This window comes from Hesperophylax consimilis, chromosome 31, assembly GCF_061612785.1.
Source record: "Hesperophylax consimilis isolate HC1 chromosome 31, BYU_Hcon_1.0, whole genome shotgun sequence".
Classification (NCBI taxonomy): Eukaryota; Metazoa; Arthropoda; class Insecta; order Trichoptera; family Limnephilidae; genus Hesperophylax; species Hesperophylax consimilis.
In genome coordinates this window covers 4,462,803-4,482,790 of record NC_142866.1, presented here as the reverse complement: position 1 = coordinate 4,482,790, position 19,988 = coordinate 4,462,803, and the positions used below count along the sequence as shown (strand labels likewise).

Genomic DNA, 19,988 nt, shown 5'->3' with positions numbered 1-19,988 from the left:
CATATGTCTGTGTGCACAATATCTAGGAGATTACTGCTTCGTTGGCCACTGCTCTTAAAAGGTAACCGGCATTGTTTGCCTTCACAACATGTTGTGCATGAAGATTTGCTTATGTCAACTTTTTTATCAAGTGACATACCATGCACAGCTTTTTCCATCTGATTCAAATAATCTTTGTTTATGTGTCCTAACCTTCGATGCCAAGTCATTCCTGGCACAACTGATGCTGCTAAACAGTCTTGTTTTAGCAAATTCACTTTATATACTCCATTGACCAACACTGCCGTAGCAACCAACTCGTTATTTTTATTATAAACTGAACAACCATTTCCAGTGAAAGATACACGGTTGCCTTTCATAATCAGTTGGCTAACAGATAATAAATTCGTTGTTAGACTTGGTACACAATATACGTTTTTCACCATGATGTCATACTCATGATTATCTGTTTTAGTCATGATTTTTACATCGCCAGAACACAATACTGACACCTTTTCACTGTTTGCGACAACAATTATTTTTTCTTGTTCATACTGCGCATTTATAATCCAACTTTCATTTGCTGTCAGATGTACACTCGCGCCCGAGTCGATATACCAATCGTCTTTGTTAAAATTTCCACTCAGGAACACTGCGCTAAACGCATTAGACTGCATTCGATCCTTATTTATCTGATTTGACAAGTTATTTTCTGTATTTGTACACTGGTTCTTGTAATGCCCGATTTGTTTACATCTGTAGCACTTTATATGCTTGTTGACGTTTGACTTTGACAAGCCAGTGCTGCCATTGCTGCCAACATAACTTTTGCTGGCCATAGACATATTCGTATTATTTTTTCCTTTGTACTTTGAAGTTGAACGAATTGCTAAAGCTCCGCTAACTTCACTCCCGTCATGACTTGCTGAATCCATATCTAACAATTTTGTTTTTATGGAGTCTGTCGTTATAGGAATTCCTGAATGTTCTAATGCCATAACTATCGGCGAGAAACGATCTGGCAAACCAGCGAGTAGCAATGATGCTGTCCATGTGTCATTAATTTCGAATCCCGTTCCTGAAAGCTTCTGTGCTGTATCGATAATCTGCGTCACATAAGACGTCATCGAACTGCAATTCTCTCGGCGAATCGAAATTAAATTTCTCAGCAAACTTATTCTCCGTGAAAATCCGTTGTCGTCGAATAATTTTTTTAATTTATCCCATAACTCTTTACTGGATGTAGCATCTTTTACGTGAACATATAAAGACGAGTCGATTGTCATAATCAATTTTGCTTTGGTTTTTGCATCATCTGCAGGTTTTATTTCAATCCCGACTTCTGGCTGCACACAATGCTTCATGCCTTCGAGGATTAAAAAATTCTGTGCCGCAAAACACCATATGTCGTAATTATCACGTCCCGTTAGCTTGGGTACGTTGACAAGATAGTTCGCCGACATTTTTAAACTGCGATATACTAAAGTTGTACACTTTTATTATAACAATCCGTCACGACACAGTTTAATCGCGTTTTGTAATCGTGTTTTTTATACTGGTCAAACAAAAAAAAAACAACAAAATCGCGAAGATTTATAAGCGAACGGCCCATAACCTGTAATGAAACGCTGTTTTTTTTATCAAAGATGGAGAATAGACTGTCATTTATTTCATATAAGTTTACATATTAAATACATAGATGGCAGCACTAGTCTTATATTGTTGTTATCATTTCAACAATCATCAGTTACATAACACTCAAGTAAAATTATTTTTTGGTACCAGAGGTTAAAATCTATAATCTTTTATATAAAATACTGATTTATTTTAAATTCTTTAAATTTTGGCTTTGGAGAGTGTGTTTATTTATTGTTAACTCAAGGTTAACAAGGTTTGTGATGAAACTCACATCACTGAAAATTTTGGCAATCCTTGTACACTTTTTTGTTGTTATAATATCGTCTAAGGATATTGTGGTTCTCATTTTTATTTTTATTTATTTTTTACAATTTTAACATTTATGTTAATCAATTTGTCTAATTGAACTTGAAATCAATCTTAAATTTAATAAAGGGTGTAGGAAAAGAATAATTTTCAAGATCTGATGTTTAGGTACCTGTATCTGCTGTTTTGTATGTTCATTTATTTCTTAATTATATTACGAATGTAACATTATAAAAAGAAACTTCAAAATCAAATTAATATATTATAATTTTCTATGAATGATAGTAATTGAAGAAATTCACCCAGAAGCTGGTTATTAATTATATGAAAAAAACATACCTACCAAATATTATTTTGTTCTTATTCTGTAACCTCACCAAATTTTATGTGCAACCAAATACCTGTAAGAACTAGCACTAACGAAATCTTCACCAATCTTAACATCATGTCAATTAAACAACTATATTCTAAAACTATACTCATTTACATTCATAAGCACAAAACACAAGAAATAACAACAAACACGTACAATAGAAACACTAGATCTCATGATCAAAAACTTATCCAACAAATAATTACTAATACAACTTTTGGGCAAAAAAGCTTCTTATATCATAGTATTAAACTCTACAACAAAATACCACTCACACTCAAAAACCTCAACATTTTAACATTTAAATCTGAAATAAAAAGCTGGATACTTAACATAGGAAGATCTGAAACAGAAAATTTACTGAAATCAAACACAGACTAAAACAGAATCAACTGAACTATACCAAAAAACATTTCATATATATAACTATACCAAAAAACACTTCATATATATATATATATATCAAAAACATCTTACTTATTTTAAAATTATTAAAAAAAAAATATATATAAGTATATATATATATTGCATGATATTTGTTCATAATTAAATTTATTTGTAACTTTGATGTAATATTAATTTTCTTATAATTAAATTATACATAATATGTAAATGAAATCCTCAGCACGGGAGATCCCAGTGAGGATATCATTATATCTATTTGTTACACAAAAAAAAGATAATAAAACACTTATTATTATTATATTATTATTATTAATAATGTTTGGATCATTTCTATAGCGCCATTGTCGTGAGAAAATCACCTCAAGGGCTTTTTGTTTTTTTTTTTAATCCACTTGCTAACCACTCGATGGCTACTAACGATGAGTCGTTCATGAGCGAGCCACACGATTGAGCTAACTGTTTTTGATGAGCCATATTCGAAAGACTCTCAGTAAACCGTACCACGGCTCAATTGAATGGTTACTCTTTTTTATCAGGAGATATTTTAGAGAAATAGTGCCATTAAAATTATTCAAGTATTAATTCTTATCACATACTCAGAGACGTCAACTGCGTTTCACAGTCCAACATCAAGACTTGGACATATGTACCTACACCTACTAACTACCTAACATTTATTTTTCTCATTCATATGCAAGGAGATGGGAACCGTACCGGGGGAGACGTATCGGGCGAGTCGTATCGGGCAAGCACGGTATTCTCATTGCTCATGCGCTCCGAGTTCACAGCTCCAGTTCAATTGAGCCGTTGTTTAATTGAGTCGACTCTTAAAGCCGTACAAAAATATTGAGTGGTACTGTGACTCCCGCTCTTAATAAAAAGAGTCATGACCAATCGCTAATGGCTACCCTATTTAGGTAGGTGATTTTTAAGAATAAAAATTGATTTAACGACAAATTAACGATTATTCAAACCTTTTTTTTTATAAACTTAAAAATATTGGATAAACGTTGAAATCTAGGTGGATTCATTGGCTTTAAACCATAGTGAGCAGTTCAATATGGTTCCATATTAATATTTGGAGGTATGATACTAATTAAATGGAATGCTTGAATATAAAACTGAACACCTGGAAATCACCATCGCTTGAGTGCATAATTAATAATGGATAACTTACAACTTACGTCCATTGCCGGCTTTGTACTGTGTAGTATTGACAATACATTTCAACAGAAATGTAGTTTTTACTAGTGCCAGGCCCCGTTTGTCGTAGGACCGGCCATGGGTACACTTTATAAACAAATTCCGTATTATTGGTTATTTTTTTTTTTAAATTTCTAACATTTTTGTATTGTACCTACAAGAGAATGTATAAATCCTCCATGCTAAGAGTTCACCCTTGTCGTGGACGACATGTTACAAGGGTAAGTACATTACATTTAACATTACATACATTTTGTAATGGTAATTTTACAAGGGTTACTACATTTTTAACCGCTTCTGTGCCAAGAGCGAGTTAACTCGCATTCTTGTCCGTGCCCAGCTGGGCCTGCGGCCAGCCATAGAAAAATGGCCAGTTTACTCGCTCTTCTTTGAGCCTCTGTATCATACATATGTCCCGTTTTTTTATTAATTTAAAATATGGAACACACAGAGACATCTATTATACATTGAATAAATTTGGTAAGTCATTTAAATATCCTTTCAAGGTGTTATGTTTTTAATTTATAAAAATTAGATTTAAAAATGATTTATTTTGATTAAAAATTCATGGCCTGCTGTGCACAGCTACACTTCTACCTACTGGCATTTAAAAGGTTAAAAAAAAATATGCTGTTTTTTAATGCAAAAACATAAATAATTGCCCTCCAACAAAAAAAACACTTAACATTGTAGCCATCAGATTATATTACGTGTCTGACCTTGTCACAGAGCATTTACATCTTTACACGGGAAGAAATTATAATGATTCAAGATAAAATAACTCTCAATATTACGTCGGTAAGAGCAATGAGGAAACTTCTGACCATATGCGAAGGATTTGTTCATAGTCACGGGCTAATGTACAATGCTAAAAAATCATCACTACTGATATTCAAAGCAAATACTGGTCCGGCTATCATTACGCCCATATGGTGGGTTTTTGGGGTGTGTCGTCACTGATGACCTAAATGATAAAAATGACATAGAACAGTATTGAGCGTGCTCGCCAACATACTCGCCAGGAGATGCAGTCTTTCGGTGAAGAAGCAACTATTCCAGACATACTGCATGAGCTTTTACACTAGCGAACTTTGGACAGTGATTGTTAATCGCTGTCGCAAGTCGCAGATACTCCATGGGCTGGACATGATTAAAGCATGCCAGACAACAGGATACCAAAAATCACAACTGTTGGGGGGAACTCTAGTGAATATGACCCAAGGGCAGTCCGAGGAAGAGGTGGATAGAATGCAAGAAAGTTAATTGGAGCAGGACTCCGGAAAGGCCTAAGAACTGGAGGCGAATGGTGAAGAAGAGCATTTGTGGAAGACGTCAAATCCCTCCCTGGAATCTGATGGATGGACTCCCACTGGACTTCGAGCTACGTCATGAGCTTACGAGCGCCCTGATACGTTTTTATTCATACATTTTGGCTCATACAAGTGCCTGTATGAGCCAACCTTGTTAAATACATTTTCTACAAACCTTGTTCCACCCAGACCCTAAATGTCCATTAAAAATGTTTTTAGTTTGAAAAAAAAAAAGTTTGCCAGAGATCAAAATGCCACCTTCATTTTTTACTCCAAATAACCTTAAGAAACGCTCAAATATGATTTAAGATTTTCACGGCCAAAAGTATTTTTGCTATTTGTTTTTGGGGTGTTATGCCGTGTTGCGCTAACTCCTTTTTTAGCCAACGTTTCGGACAGCATTGCAGTATCCATCATCAGGGCAGATGTGTTATTATCAATATCACATCTGCCCTGATGATGGACACTGCAATGCTGTCCGAAACGTTGGCTAAAGAAGGAGTTAGCGCAACACTGCATAACACCCCAAAAACAAATAACAAAAATTAAGAAACGCTGATTAAAGTCAGATATATTTAATTAAAGTGAGGAATATGTATAGATAAATAGTGCATTATCGTGTCTCTATACAAAGCAATATATTCCTTATTCATATTATTTCTTTTTCTTACAATTAATATTTTATTCAATGACTGCCTCAACATAGGCTAGCTGCTAGCCAAGTGAGGCAGGTTATGAGAAACCTCAACTTTTTCTATTTGTTTCATACTACCTATAATTTTCTGTTGTCCATTTAATACTTACTTTATAAACAAATGTACACTATGAACACTTAACATGTATTCTTAGTTATAATTGCAAAATTTCTCAAATAAAGATATATTTTTCTGGTAGTACCTAATGCTGACTTCTTCACACTAAAATGTTGTTTTTTTGTGCAGGATGTGAACTGTGAACATTTGGTTATTAGGTAAACGACCTTAGGCATTATTACAAATTTATTTATCCAATTATAAGAACTGTCTAAATATTGTATTTCGTGCCTGTTGGGCTCGTTCATTTCATAGAACAATGCTTGCTTCTTTTTTTTAAACTGCGAATTTCATCTTTCAAAATCCGAATTATGATTCGACTGTTAATAATCCGAAAATCTGGATTATTAAGTGAACTTTCTAGTGCATCACTGATCTGAAAATCTGAAAGCAATACTTAAAGAAAGAGATGTACCTGTAATGTAAGAGGCCCAAATTAAATATGGAAAGAGAGAAAAATTATGACTGCCACTCAACATAACCAACAAGATTCATCTCCAAAAAGAATTTTCTTTGTGCAAAATCAATATTTGTAGTTCATAATAGTTAATAATATATATTTTTCAAATGAAGCCATTACTTTGTGGTTTGTCATTATATTATTTATAATTAAATCGAACACTTTGTTTTTAACCAGGAGTTTTTATTATTTTTCACATCGACCGGTTTCGCTAAGATCAAGCTTCGTCAGGATACAAATAATAACTAATTTATATCCTGACGAAGCTTGATCTAAGCGAAACCGGTCGATGTGAAAAATAATACAAACTCCTGGTTAAAAACAAAGTGTTTGATTTAATTATAAAGTTAATAATTATTGGGCAATTATCAGTTGTATTTAAGCTCGCTAATGCCCAGTTCAGACAGAGCGATATTAGTTGATCAACTCTGTGTTGAATGACACTTGAAAGCTAATCGAGTTTTAAAACACCCTTTCAACAGAGTTGATCAGGTTTTTAGTTGAGCGACGAAAGTTGAAAGCCCATCTACTTTTGTTGTTCAAGTATGAGACATCGTTCGATTTTCCTGCCGAATCGAAATGTGTGAACATATGTTTCAAGTCGCTTACGATTTTTAGTTCCCTGCGGTCGAAAGTAGATGTTGTGACATTCATAGGAAGTGATTTATTTACGCGTACCTATTACCTGCCATCATGGCATCTGCTTCAATGAAATAATCTATTAAGTGGTCGGATGATATGATGTTTAGATTTATGGATCTGTACCGAAGCCATCCCTGTCTTAAGGATCAGAAAAATAAGTTTACAAAAATAAGAATGCCCATGACACTACAATTAATAATATTATTTTTGAAATGTTACTGTAAGTTAGTAGTTATTATTATATTAACAGGTCTCTAAATGCTTAAAAAATAATTATTTTTTTATCTTCATAACTAATTTTAGTAAATTAACTATTGCAACTATTGTTGCCAGGTATCTTAGCGTAATTTGTAACTTAGTTTTTGCCGAGACAGCCGCGCGCATAACTGTGAAATTTTAGAAAACATCAAATTGTTCTTCCGAAATTCGCAAATGATTGCGATAGCCTTCGGTATTTTCTAACGCCATCTCTACCAATATAGTGTTAGAAGCATTCAAATCGTTTCTCCTTATAATTCATTTTCTGTTCCACATACGACGTTTTTTTGCGAATTTTCATATTCTAAAGTTCGTTCCGTAAATGGTCCAAAATCATAGGGACGCACGCAGTGATAACTTCTATTGACGCCATTTTGATTAACAATATCGGTTCGAGTTAAATTGAAACGTCTGAACTAAATCTTGTTCAATTTTTGTCGATCAACTAAAATTGCTCTGTCTGAACGGGGCATAAGAGAGATTTTTACATTCGTCAAGTTGTTCTTTGGTAGGAGTCCTGGCTCTAGACAAATAATCCTGGTGATACTATTACTAAAACCTGTGTTCCTAGTTTGCAATTGGTTCGCATATTAGTAGCGTAGCCATTTGTTCATATGGCAGCACCGGTCATCGCTCGATCGTTCGATGTTCAGTTCGGTTTGGCCCGAGTAATTGTGTGGTTGTGTAGTGTGGTTCGTCATCAGTCCGCAATTGAATTGCGCGAAATAAGACGTGAGCCCGGAGTATTGTCCGCAAGCCTGTATAAACATTAGGTCCTCTCAATAACAAAGGCTCTTCTGAAACATTGTTCAGTTGATTTTCATTGTATAATATACCCACCGCTGTTTCGTGGAGGTGCATGTAATAAATTTCAGTGTACATCAGCGAAAAACCGAGGTAAGTCCTTTGTTATTATCTGTCATTTTACGACTTTCTTATTAAAAGAGCACTAAAATACCTATTTTTCAATTTTTTTAAATGACCCTCATTCAATCTGTAGAAAATAGTCAAATAATCGTATTTTTTTCTTACATATGATTACATAATTTTTTAAAAAGAAACTTGATAATACCGGAGTTTCAATGATATTTTGCGTTATAAATCTAACAAAGAATATAAGGATCAGAGTGTCAGTGAATTAGAATTCATAGAAATCTTTTGAACATGATATAATAATGTAAATCGAGCGGGAGTTGGGAGTTGGGCAGACCAACGACCTTCAGCGGACTGAGAGGGCAAATATAGTTCGGGAGCCAATTATTGCTCATTGCTCCCGAAACTAACTACATTTTTACATAATTATTTGTCATTATTTTGCTAAACTCATCGCACCCACAACATAACGTTAACAGTAATTAATATTTGCTTAGTTACATAATACATATTTTATTATTCACAAATTGAATAATTTCTGTTTTACGCGCTTTCTTTTTTAGCAAAATCCTTTCATTATTGATGATAAAATATAATAAACCAATCTTCACCGCCTTGTCACCAAACTGATTTGTTCATGCATTATTAAATATTCGTTTTATTATTTTTATTTATAGGAATTTTAATATTGATGATTATGTTGTGTTGAACAATGCGATCTATTGCCTCCCTTAGCAATTCGACCCTTTTCTCCTTGAGATTTGCTGACAATAATAAATAATTATTGATCATGAACGTATACGTGATTTTCCTCTCCTTGTTTTGTTTCTACTGTTTCCTCTATCATTATCTGTAAACTGTTCCAGGCGTGATGTTTTTACCGTTTTAGTATCAGAGTAGTTTTCTGATTCACGTATGTTTACACGACGTGAGTTGATGTTGATTGGATGTGCTTACCTACCTATTTAATGCGTAATGTGCTAAAACATTTCTGAGTTAATCCTCAAATTGGAAAATTGAATCTCCGGCTTCTCTCACTTGACTCATTATTTTTTCCGCCATCGTCTTCAGTCTCGAAAGCGTCCTCAAAGTTCACACTGACTTCCCACTCGAGATTTTGGGTAAACAACACCATGCCGTCTACGACATTAAAATTAATGGATAAATAAAAAAAATACTTATCTATATTTTTAGTAACTTTTATAGTTTTTTTCTGACCTTAAGTCGGCGCTTACCTAAAGTTTAGGTTTGGTGTTTAATACCTTTAAAAAAAAATATATATACAATAAATATATATTATTAAAACTGGTCGTACAGTGTAGAGTGTAACCCATTACCCGGAGAGAAAATTATTTTAATTTACTTTGTATTTAAAAAAGAAATAATATTATTTATTAAATGTCAACTAGTTTCGGTTATAACCTAACCTTCATCAGGACGGTAATATTATAAATTAACCTAAGTTCACGCAGTTACATTACTTGTATACAAGAATATATCTCTCTTTTAAACCCAGATTACAATTAAGTGGTTAAAAATAAAGTAACATTTCATTTAATTATAATGTCAAGCCACAAAGTTTTCGTCAATATTAAACTTCTTATCGTTAATATTCGTAAATTTATTATTATTTTTTACATGACCTGTGTTCCGAGTTTTTATTTAAAAATCTTATCAATTTCTTCCTTACCCTCACTTATAGCCCCGTTGACATTAAACCCAATTTACGTTACACAGACCACTAATTTGCCTAGAATCTCAGAAACAGGTGTTTCTTTATTCAATCTTATTATAATTTTTCCTGTGGCTACTATTTTTCCAAAAAAAGATTTTGGTAACCGGAAAACATCAACACACAAAGTGTAATTTTGTATCATGATTCATATTTTTTTTAAATAATGTTTAAACCTCTTTTCATGCAAAATAATTAATAAATGAAGAACAGATTGCATTGACTACAGCTATAAGTAATAACTTTCAATAAATAACCCAATTAACTATGTATATATATTTTTAATATTATTTTTCTTCTCACACAATATTCTAAGTAGTACTTAGATGTATAATTATATATCGACCCAATTTATATTGGCTTCTATTTCCCTTCTTATTAGTCCTCTACTTTCTACAAAAAAATCCTCCATCAGGGCCGACATCCATGGCATCGGTAGATTTTTGTTAATCCGAAACTTTGTCACATTATAATCCTATTACCTATATAGTTGAGAAGATTAGAAAGACTTGAAGTTCTATTACTTCGTAAGGTCAAGGTGATTCATGAAAAATCGGTCATTCGCAGCATATGTAAATCGGACATAATTGTCGGCACAAAGAAATACGGAATCTCTTAACCTCGATGATACTCATGCGTTGGGTTTGCTTTGCATTCTTGATGCAGGTTTAGGCATCTACTCCAAACGAGAGTCCTAAGAATCTCCTTTGGATTTCATTTCCAGACTTTGATATGGATGTGATAAACTATGCATTGAATGTGTTTTGTACCGAGGCAATAGCCTCGCTTGTGCTAAATATAGCAAGATAATTATTTTCGACGTCATAAATAATCGATTTAATGTTCCTCTATTGTGTACTAATTTAATTAAATTCAATATTGTCTATCAAAAAAAATTTAATAGTTATCTCCAAGAACACTAAAATTCTATTGCACTGTATGGTGTATAAGTTGGTGCTTACATATCCTCTATCCACAACCTACTACTGTACACTATTTGTAGGTAACACCATTCGAAGGTTTTTGTGACGAATTCTTTACCCGATTATCGCCATCACAATCTCAAATTGATTTGAAATGGCCTAATCTAGTGGCGATGTCATCTGCGATATAATAATATAATTGAGTATTCCAATGTTTGGAGTGTTGACGCTGTAACGACCTTGGTAGATGCTCACAACGCTAAGTGTGAAGTGGCACGTACTGCTTCGTTAGTAGTCAGTATTCCCTGCTTCTTGTCTGTGACACCCGATAGGCGCTCTTTGCATAGGTCCGGACTGCGTCACGTTGTGGTTGCAACAGCAGTCAATGCAATCAATGTTCACCGGTCAAAATCCGCCACTGTGTGAACGACCGCTTTACTGGGGATCTTGAAATTTCTTTGTTCATAGCGCACGTAAACATTGTGTTCTTTGTTTCTGGAATATTCCGTTTTAGAATTTCTGTTTATTTTGCTGCGTTATTTTTAACAGTGGCGTGCAGTGTCATTAAAATTTTGTTAAAATTAAAAAAAAAAATATTCTGTAAATCTCGGACACAAAATCATCTTTAGGTTATTTAATACAAAGTATTTGGTTAATCTTGACATGACACAACTCGAGTAAAATTAATTCAGTTTGCGCAACATACATATTCTCCTGACCTTTTTTCTCCTCCTATCCAATCCAATACAATACAATACAATACGTCACTCATGTCCCTACCATTATATTATAAGTTCTCTGACACTTACATGTTATTATTCAGTTGTTCTCTCGTTGCCGAGGATCACAAGCCCCTCCCAGTTTATTTCCCTGATATCCTAGGCCCTAGGCTCCTTTACTGGTCGCGGTTTCGCGCTGCTTCAAGGGCCGTGGGCCATTCGGTTGCGAATATTGATCTTCCGGCCCTAAGGTGACCTTTCTCTGCTCCACCTCTGCCTTGTGCTTTGTTAGTAATAGTAACCAGTAACCACGCGCTTCTAAACGTCCGGGATGTCGATTTAGCGAGCGGTTTGTTCAAAATACTATGGTTTATGATGACCTGCATTGAAGATTCTTATTATGAGGGATTGTACAAACAATAACATTGGTACTCAATCAGCCCCACTAAAAAAAAAAACAACATGCTGAATTTGATATTCGAGAGACCTCATATTTTGTACGTTAGTCTTGAAGCCCGTTCAATCCGGGTACGTATTATGCATGTGTGAAACATTCATTAGAATATCGTTCAATTTACATGGTATTATTCTGATCACACGGCAAGTATTTAACAAAAATGTTACAGTGTAAAGATAGAGGATCTATGTCGCCACCCGGTTGGGAAGCGTTGTGAATCAGGTTCAGGTTACACGAAAACGAGTCGAACAAACGACACGTTCTTATGAAACCAACATCAACTGTGATCGGGTGTTTCGTTCGTGTCCATCGAGTTTCACGCACGTCCACCGGGATCAATGCTGCTAGCTCCTTAGTGCAGGCTCCATTAAAACACCTGTAGAACAGACTCAGCATGCCTAGATTTCATCTGTGCTGTAGAGATGACAATCGATCTGTTAACAACGAATTATCAATCAGATTATACAATGTTAATCATAAAAACTTTTATTTAAAATTGATTGAACGATACAACAACACAATATACAAAACAATTTTTTCAGCACATTGAGTTATTTGATTAACGTTTTCAATAATAATGTAATATGTGTGTATATTCGGTTGACCTTGCGCGAACAGGAAAATAACAGCAAGTCTGCCCGGACCAAGTATTCGTCTGTTTGTTTCTCGCGTGCCATGGAACATAGACCACCTGTAACTAACGGCAGCGTCCTCGATTGTTCGGCTCAGGCGTAGCAGAATAACATGTCATTCCATTTCCTTGACGATATTTTATCGGTACAAACTGTCGATATTTACATACAAACACATTGTATTAACCGAAAATAACGAAGGAACTTATCATATACGTAATAAGCATTTCACAATATTCAATATAAAGGGCACACTTTCTATAAATACTATTTGAATTTAACTTTTGTTTTCGGTAAAATATAAATGCGAATATTGGAAGCGGAAAATAATCCACTTCGCGACATCAGATCGAGCTGAAACTCGGCAGATATACTCGTTGTCGTTAACCATGCATTCTATCAACTAGGTGGCAATCACGCATACCCTCGCGAACATAGCATTTCTCTGAAATCGGATGACATTAATATACGAAATAAATGTCGGTCCTACCCGATCGACATTTGGTGAAGTTGATAGAGTTGTCGACTCCAGTTCCTGGGTAGGAAGGTTCAATCTTCATTCAAACCAAACATATTTATATACTTTTTTATGTTTTAAAATATGTGTAGTAAAAAACTTTGTTTTTTACGGGTTACTTTTTCAAAGAACTTTTTCATGTTATTTACTCAAACAAACAAATAAATATAATAATAGAGTCCCGTTAAGTAATAATATCCCGAGTAGAATTTCTTATCGCCTGTGACCATTTTATCTCGAAAACAAACCATTGAAACTGAACGGGTTATTATTTACTCTCGTATATTTTCACGCGTGTCGAGTAAGAGATTACATTACTGTAGGTTGATATATGGATATTATATAGTTCAGGTTTGCAGGTTGTCGTTGTAAACGGGTAAACACACGAAATAAATTAACACATATCTTGTCGACTTATAATAAATTCTTTACCATCGTATTTTAAAATTATATGTATACAGGGTGTATGGGCACTAACCCGACAAACTTTAATCAGCTATTCCTTGGCACATTTGGAGTAAAAAATGTTATGGGCACTTTGCTGTCCGGTAACATTTTTTTTCAAATAAAAACAAAAAAAATAAAAATTTCCACACTACATCACTGTCATTGGCATTGCTTTTCGGGTTCAAAAGCTGTTATAAGCAAGTATGTCGAAAAGCGTCTTCGCTCTTTCGCACACACTAAATAATAATAGTTAAAAATGAGACGAATGGTGCCGTGCCATTTCGTTGTGATTGTAAAAGTGCGCCAATATAGGTACACACGTGCATTATTCAACGGAATTCGAATAAAATATGGCCAGATGGGTTTTCAAACATTGAAAAAGGATAAAACAGTGGTGACATGTGGTGAAAATATGAATAGTAATTTTTTTATTAAAAAAAAAACGTTACCGGACAGCAAAGTGCACATAAGAGTTTTTACTCCAAATATGCTAAGGAATAGCTGGTTAAAGTTTGTCGGGTACGTGCCGATACACACTGTATATACCACAGACATAGGAATTAATAGACGAAAAGATAATGGCGAGGGGTAAAATCAACTGTTGAAGAACGAAGGGGGTAAAGCTGACTGTGATTCGTCAATAAATCAATCTGACAGTAAATAGGCATCTCGCATTATAATATCACCATTTAGTTCTTAAAGGTAAAATCTGCTTTTGAATGAATAGACATTTTTACATGGGAGCGCAAATTACTCGCCACGTTATGAACTAATTTGCGAAGTCCAAATTCGGCAAAGTAAAGTTCTTCTATTTTCAGAGTCGTAGTTAGTTTCAGAGTATTTAGTTAAGACACTTTTACAAATGTTTCATAATTTACTTACCCCAGTAAACAACGATGAGCACACTTGAGAATCGCTACATTGTGATGTGATGGTATATGTTTCTAAAACTGATCCATATAATACGGTGTGAATAAGCTTAAAATAAAGTAAAATAATGCTTACTTATGGAATGTAATACGACAATTGGGTTTATTCTTTTTTTCACATCTATTTTTACAAGTTTTCATATCACAAGCAGTGGCGGCCGGTGGTCAAAATATGTGGGGGTTCACCGGATTACAACATTAAGTCATAAAATAAATTAAATAAAGGTAGATAGATACCTATTTATAAAGAAGTTATATTCTCTGCTCCTTTTGTTTAGCGAAGACCTCTATCAATGCAACACTGATAGTGCGTTCAGTCTGTCCTGGCTCAACGTGTTTAAAAAAGATTTTATTCTTTTTAACGTTGAGAAACATCTTTAGCCTTCAACTGAGGTCATTCCAAAGGTCATGAATGGTGCACAAAAGTTTTAGTAATTTCACAGTCACGGGAAAGTCTTCTAATAAACAAGTAGATACTATAAAAAAGTTGTAAAATTGATAAAGCGCCGTTAGCTTTTGAAAAATCGTCGCGGGCGTAAATTGCACAGAGTTTACCTTTTGCTGATCTTTATTTAGGAAGTCATAAGTCATAAGCGTCACATTTAAATCATGTTCTGGGAAATTTGACCTGTATCGATTTTTATTAAATAGCTCATTATGGTGTTTAACTTAGGCACGGTAGCCTGAATCCAATTGCATTCTGATGTCAACTTTTCCTAAAACCTTTAAGCTCAAAACTTTTTGTAAATGTAAATGACAAGAATTATGTTTTTTGATTTTTTCAGAAAGGTAAGTTACATCAGTAACACCGCTGATTGTCCAAACTGAATCAACATCGTAAATTAAACACGGAAAACAAAATAAACTATTGAATTGATCACATGCACAGAGCTACGAAGCTTTGTTATACAATGTTTTGTTAAATGATCGAGTAAACTTCTTCAATCCAGATTTTCACTCTTGTTTTATTATCAGTTCAGGTTTTGGGTGGAACGGCATTTTTTATTATCACTTTGTTTTCAAAACTCGACCTATTGTTCTTAATGTATTCCACATTCAAACTCATTCTTAATTTATACTTTGAACAAACACAAAAGTAATCATAAATTAGTATAACCTGCAATTGATATGCCTTATTAATAATTGATATACAAGAACGATATAACCTGCAATTAAACATCAAAACTTTCGCAGAGTAAGAAAAGTTTTAAATTCAACAGATAATGCCCGTACCCGGCAACGGGGAGTACTGACTAAACTGATAATGAGTAATCTGACCATCACTCATCTCTTAATGACAAGTTTTATCATGTATGCTTGTATCGAAGAAGCGGAACATTCGCTGAAAAATAGCAGATGGTAAATTGAAACCACGATATCGACAATAATATAAAACATACGCGTTTTAGTTTAACTTTCTACTGAATAAACCGTTCCTTCTGATGTGGTGGTAAAACCCCGAACGCCGTCCTTGATATGGTATTATTTGCAAAGAATAGTATGAACTGGTATGTACCCACGCTTTCGACTGTTCCACAGAATATGCGACAAAGCAGTTAAATTTTGGATCGCAATCGAAAACGAACTGCTACGAACATAGGCACAAGTCAAAGTTGGTCTGCAAGTTAAGCGCGCCTAATAAGTAGGTACCTTTTGAATGAGATATTATAAACGAACCGAGTTTCGTATTGTGATTAGCCATGTCGGAAATCTTGTTGGTTGTTCGGCGCTCGGGAGCACATATTAGCTGGCCGCCACTGATCACAAGTCAACATTTTGCCGTGTTATTTCGTAAAATGAACCGATGATGCCTCGACCATAGTTCGCACAAGAATGGTGACGTCACGTTTTCAAATTTCACTTGAGGCCATACGCGAGCCCAGCCGGCTCCAATGGAACCGGTATGGGGAGTGGGGATAATACGCTTTTAATCACTTAGGGCAGGTCTACTAATATTCATATGTCTATGGTATATACATTTTTTTGCTAATCTTTTTAAAAATGATTTCATATGGCAATTTATTGACGTGCACACACATGCAGTTCTTTGAATAAAACTTAGAAGCATAGAAGTTTTGTTTTTACACTAAACCCACACAAGAGGACCTGAGGAAAATAATTTCTCTCTAGGCCTATGTGATCTTTGGGGATGCTGTGTGGGGGATCTTATTAAGGAAAGGGAGGAGAAGAAGTTCTAGGAAGGAAAAATGTATCAGGGGTGGGTAGGAATCTATGGATCAGTGTGTCCAAGAGTGACGGACATATGAATATATCCCTCGAGAAGGCGACGGTTCGAGAGCAGTGGCGGCTCGTGATTTTTGGGAGTAATATAGTGCTAATTTTAAAATAAAATGACATTATTGATGTTGTTGTAGCCGAAAAAGTATTTTAATTTTTTTTTTGAAAATTCGATTTTTTGTATGGAGATTTTCAGGATATTTTTTATTTTATTTTATTAGGAACATTAACAGGTTTATAACATAACATGCATAGAGAGAGAGAAAAAAAATAAGTAAAAGAATTAGGTTACAACCCAATAACCAATGTTCACATCATGCAATAAAGATAAAGAAGGTTAAAAAGCAATAAACAAACAAAGAAAACAAAGAAAGGTTAAAAACAAAGAAATGTTAAAAACAAGGAAATAATAAGAGAAAATGTATATATATTATATATATACACGTATAAACACATACATACATATATATACATACACATGCATATACACATATAAATACATACGTACACACATACATATACATAGTTGCATACATACATACGCATACATACATGCATACATACATACATACACACACGTACATTTGATATTAAATACAAATAATATGTAAGAGTGATAATGAATAAATGATGAATGTAATGTATTAAATTTAGAAAAGGGTTAATTATTACAATACTCTCTTAACAATTTTTTTAAAAGCTCCTAAGGTACACGACAGGATATCAGCATCAAAATAAGTTTTATTATAATGATTGCAAGTTCTTAGTAAGAAAGAATTTTGCCTGAGACTCGTTGAAACAATTTCGATATGAAACAATGATTTGTCTCTAGTTTTCTTACTTGGGACTCTAATATTGATTGATGACAAAAGGGCTGGACAGTCAATATGACCACTCAAGACTTTGTGTAAGTAAATCATGTCTGCAGTGTCTCTCCTGCTTTTTAATGTGTGCACTGCACTGCATAACTGAAATTTCCTGAAAATATTCATACATAAAATCGAATTTTCAAAAACAAAACGTTTTAGGCTACAACAACATCAATAATCCCATTTTATTATATATTTTTTATTTTTTTTATTTTTTATTTATTTTTATTTACTTATTTTTATTTTTTATTTAACAAAATAGGTAGACCAACAAAGCTGTCACATGCCAGCTTGTCTGCAGGATCCACCGAATCAAAATATCTTAAGTCTATGTCTATAACATTGTATGATTATGTGTACATGAGTAAGTCTTATTTCTAAGTAGGTACATTTCACAGATTTTATTTTATTGCAGACATTCACAAAATATATTTCTAACGAGTAATTGTAAATACATAATATATCTAATGCACCTCACTAAAAACAAAGAGTTTGGGAATTTACATTAAGGTGTTCAAAGGTACATGGATTGATCATTTATTAACCACAGCTTTATGATTTTAGGGCAGGGTCTCTCATTATTCACAATTTGTAAGTTTTTATTTAGTTTGTTGAAGATCACAGGTACCAAGTATTCAAGAGTACGGCCTCCGTACTTATTTAATGTTAGCACTCTGGTACACCCAAAAGTCATGAGCCGCCACTGGTCTAGAGACCAGTTGGAGAGGTCAAAGGGTCGCTCCAAACCAGCCTCTCCCGAACACACCTCATCTGATGAACCCGGGCACCCCTGCTAAATCACAATACGCACCGAACCACTTGGGATGATCTATGGCAGAGGTGTTGGTTATCCAATAAATGGTTGTTCTCGGGGCGGCGCACAGTGGGCTGAAAATCGCCTTTCATAGACATAGAGACTTGAATTTTCAAGTGTATTTTTTTTGGCTAGAAATGGATTCTGCTGATCATTACTATGCTATAAAATGTCGTACGAAGCAATTGCGTGTACAAATGAAGGAGTTATAATTTTTTTAAGAAAAATTTGTATGGCGCTGACATTAAAAATGAGGCTATCTCTGGAATAATAAGGTTGGCCGTTCTATCCTTACACACAAATATACTACTATTTATTTGTATTTTTTGACATACTTCATATTGTGGCGCAAGGTGCGATTTTTTTTTTAAATCCTCAAAGTTGAAAACAACCCCTTTTAATGTTGATGATTCATTTTAATGCTTAAATGCTTTTAGGCTTGCAGTGTAAATAAAATATTGTAAACTAGACAAAGCATACTCATATGTAAAGCATTTAAGCATTAAAATGAATCTTCAACATAAAAAAGTTTTTTTTTCAACTTTGAGGATTTAAAAAAAAAATCACAAGTTTCGCCACAGTACAAAGTATGTCAAAAAAATACAAATAAATAGTAGTATATTTGTGTGTAAGGATATAATGGTCAACCTTATGATTCCAGAGATAGCCTCATTTTTAATGTCAGTTCCATTTAAATTTTTCTTAAAAAATGGTGACTCCTTCATTTGTACACGCCATTGCTTCATACAAAATTTTATAGCATATTAATGATCAGCAGAATCCATTTCTAGCCAAAAAAATTACACTTGAAAATTCAACGAAACAAAATGAAAGGCGATTTTCAGCCCACTGTGCCTGGCGGTACCCAAACCTATTTGTCAGTAGTTCCTAAACTTTGTAATGTATTAGTAGTGTTCATATTTTTTGTTTCTGAAATCTGTGGCGAAGTTCTTTCATTGTCATCGATTTGTTCAACATTTACATTGATAAGTGTAATGGAAACAATATACCTATTCCGGTTCCATGATAACTCAACACAGTGACAATTCAACACACTTTTAAAAAGTGAAATAAAGTCATTAGAAACGATATTCTTTTTTACATCATTTTCCATGACTTTATACACGGTGTCCGGAAACTCGTAGTACAAGTGGGAAACTGGAGAATCTACACCACATGGGGAACCCAAAAAAACATAAAGTTTTTTGATTTGAGCATTTTCAAAAAAAAAAAAACAAAAAAAAATATTTTTCGGCTTTTTTTTAGGGTTAAAGTTTTTTCTGGTGTTTAGGGTTGAATAACAGATGTTTTAACCCTGCAGAGCAGAAATATTTTATGATTACACCGGGTTAAATGAAGGGTGATTTCAAAATAATGCTTCAAATCCGAGTTTCTTCATTTGTTTTACTTTCAAATAGTTTTAATTAGTTGGGTACTTTGATCTTCAGTAAT

The 19,988-nt window shown here is 34.0% G+C and overlaps 1 protein-coding gene across 1 annotated transcript in view; it reads left to right on the top strand.

Moving 5' to 3' along the window:
* Nucleotides 1-8,023: 8,023 nt before the first annotated feature.
* The window catches only part of Drat (Death resistor Adh domain containing target), a 50,917-nt gene continuing 38,952 nt past the window's right edge, over nucleotides 8,024-19,988 (top strand). Inside the window, exon 1 of the mRNA XM_089649814.1 lies at nucleotides 8,024-8,283. The gene's annotated coding sequence lies outside the window, so the exon portion shown is untranslated. The remainder of the gene's footprint in view (nucleotides 8,284-19,988) is intronic.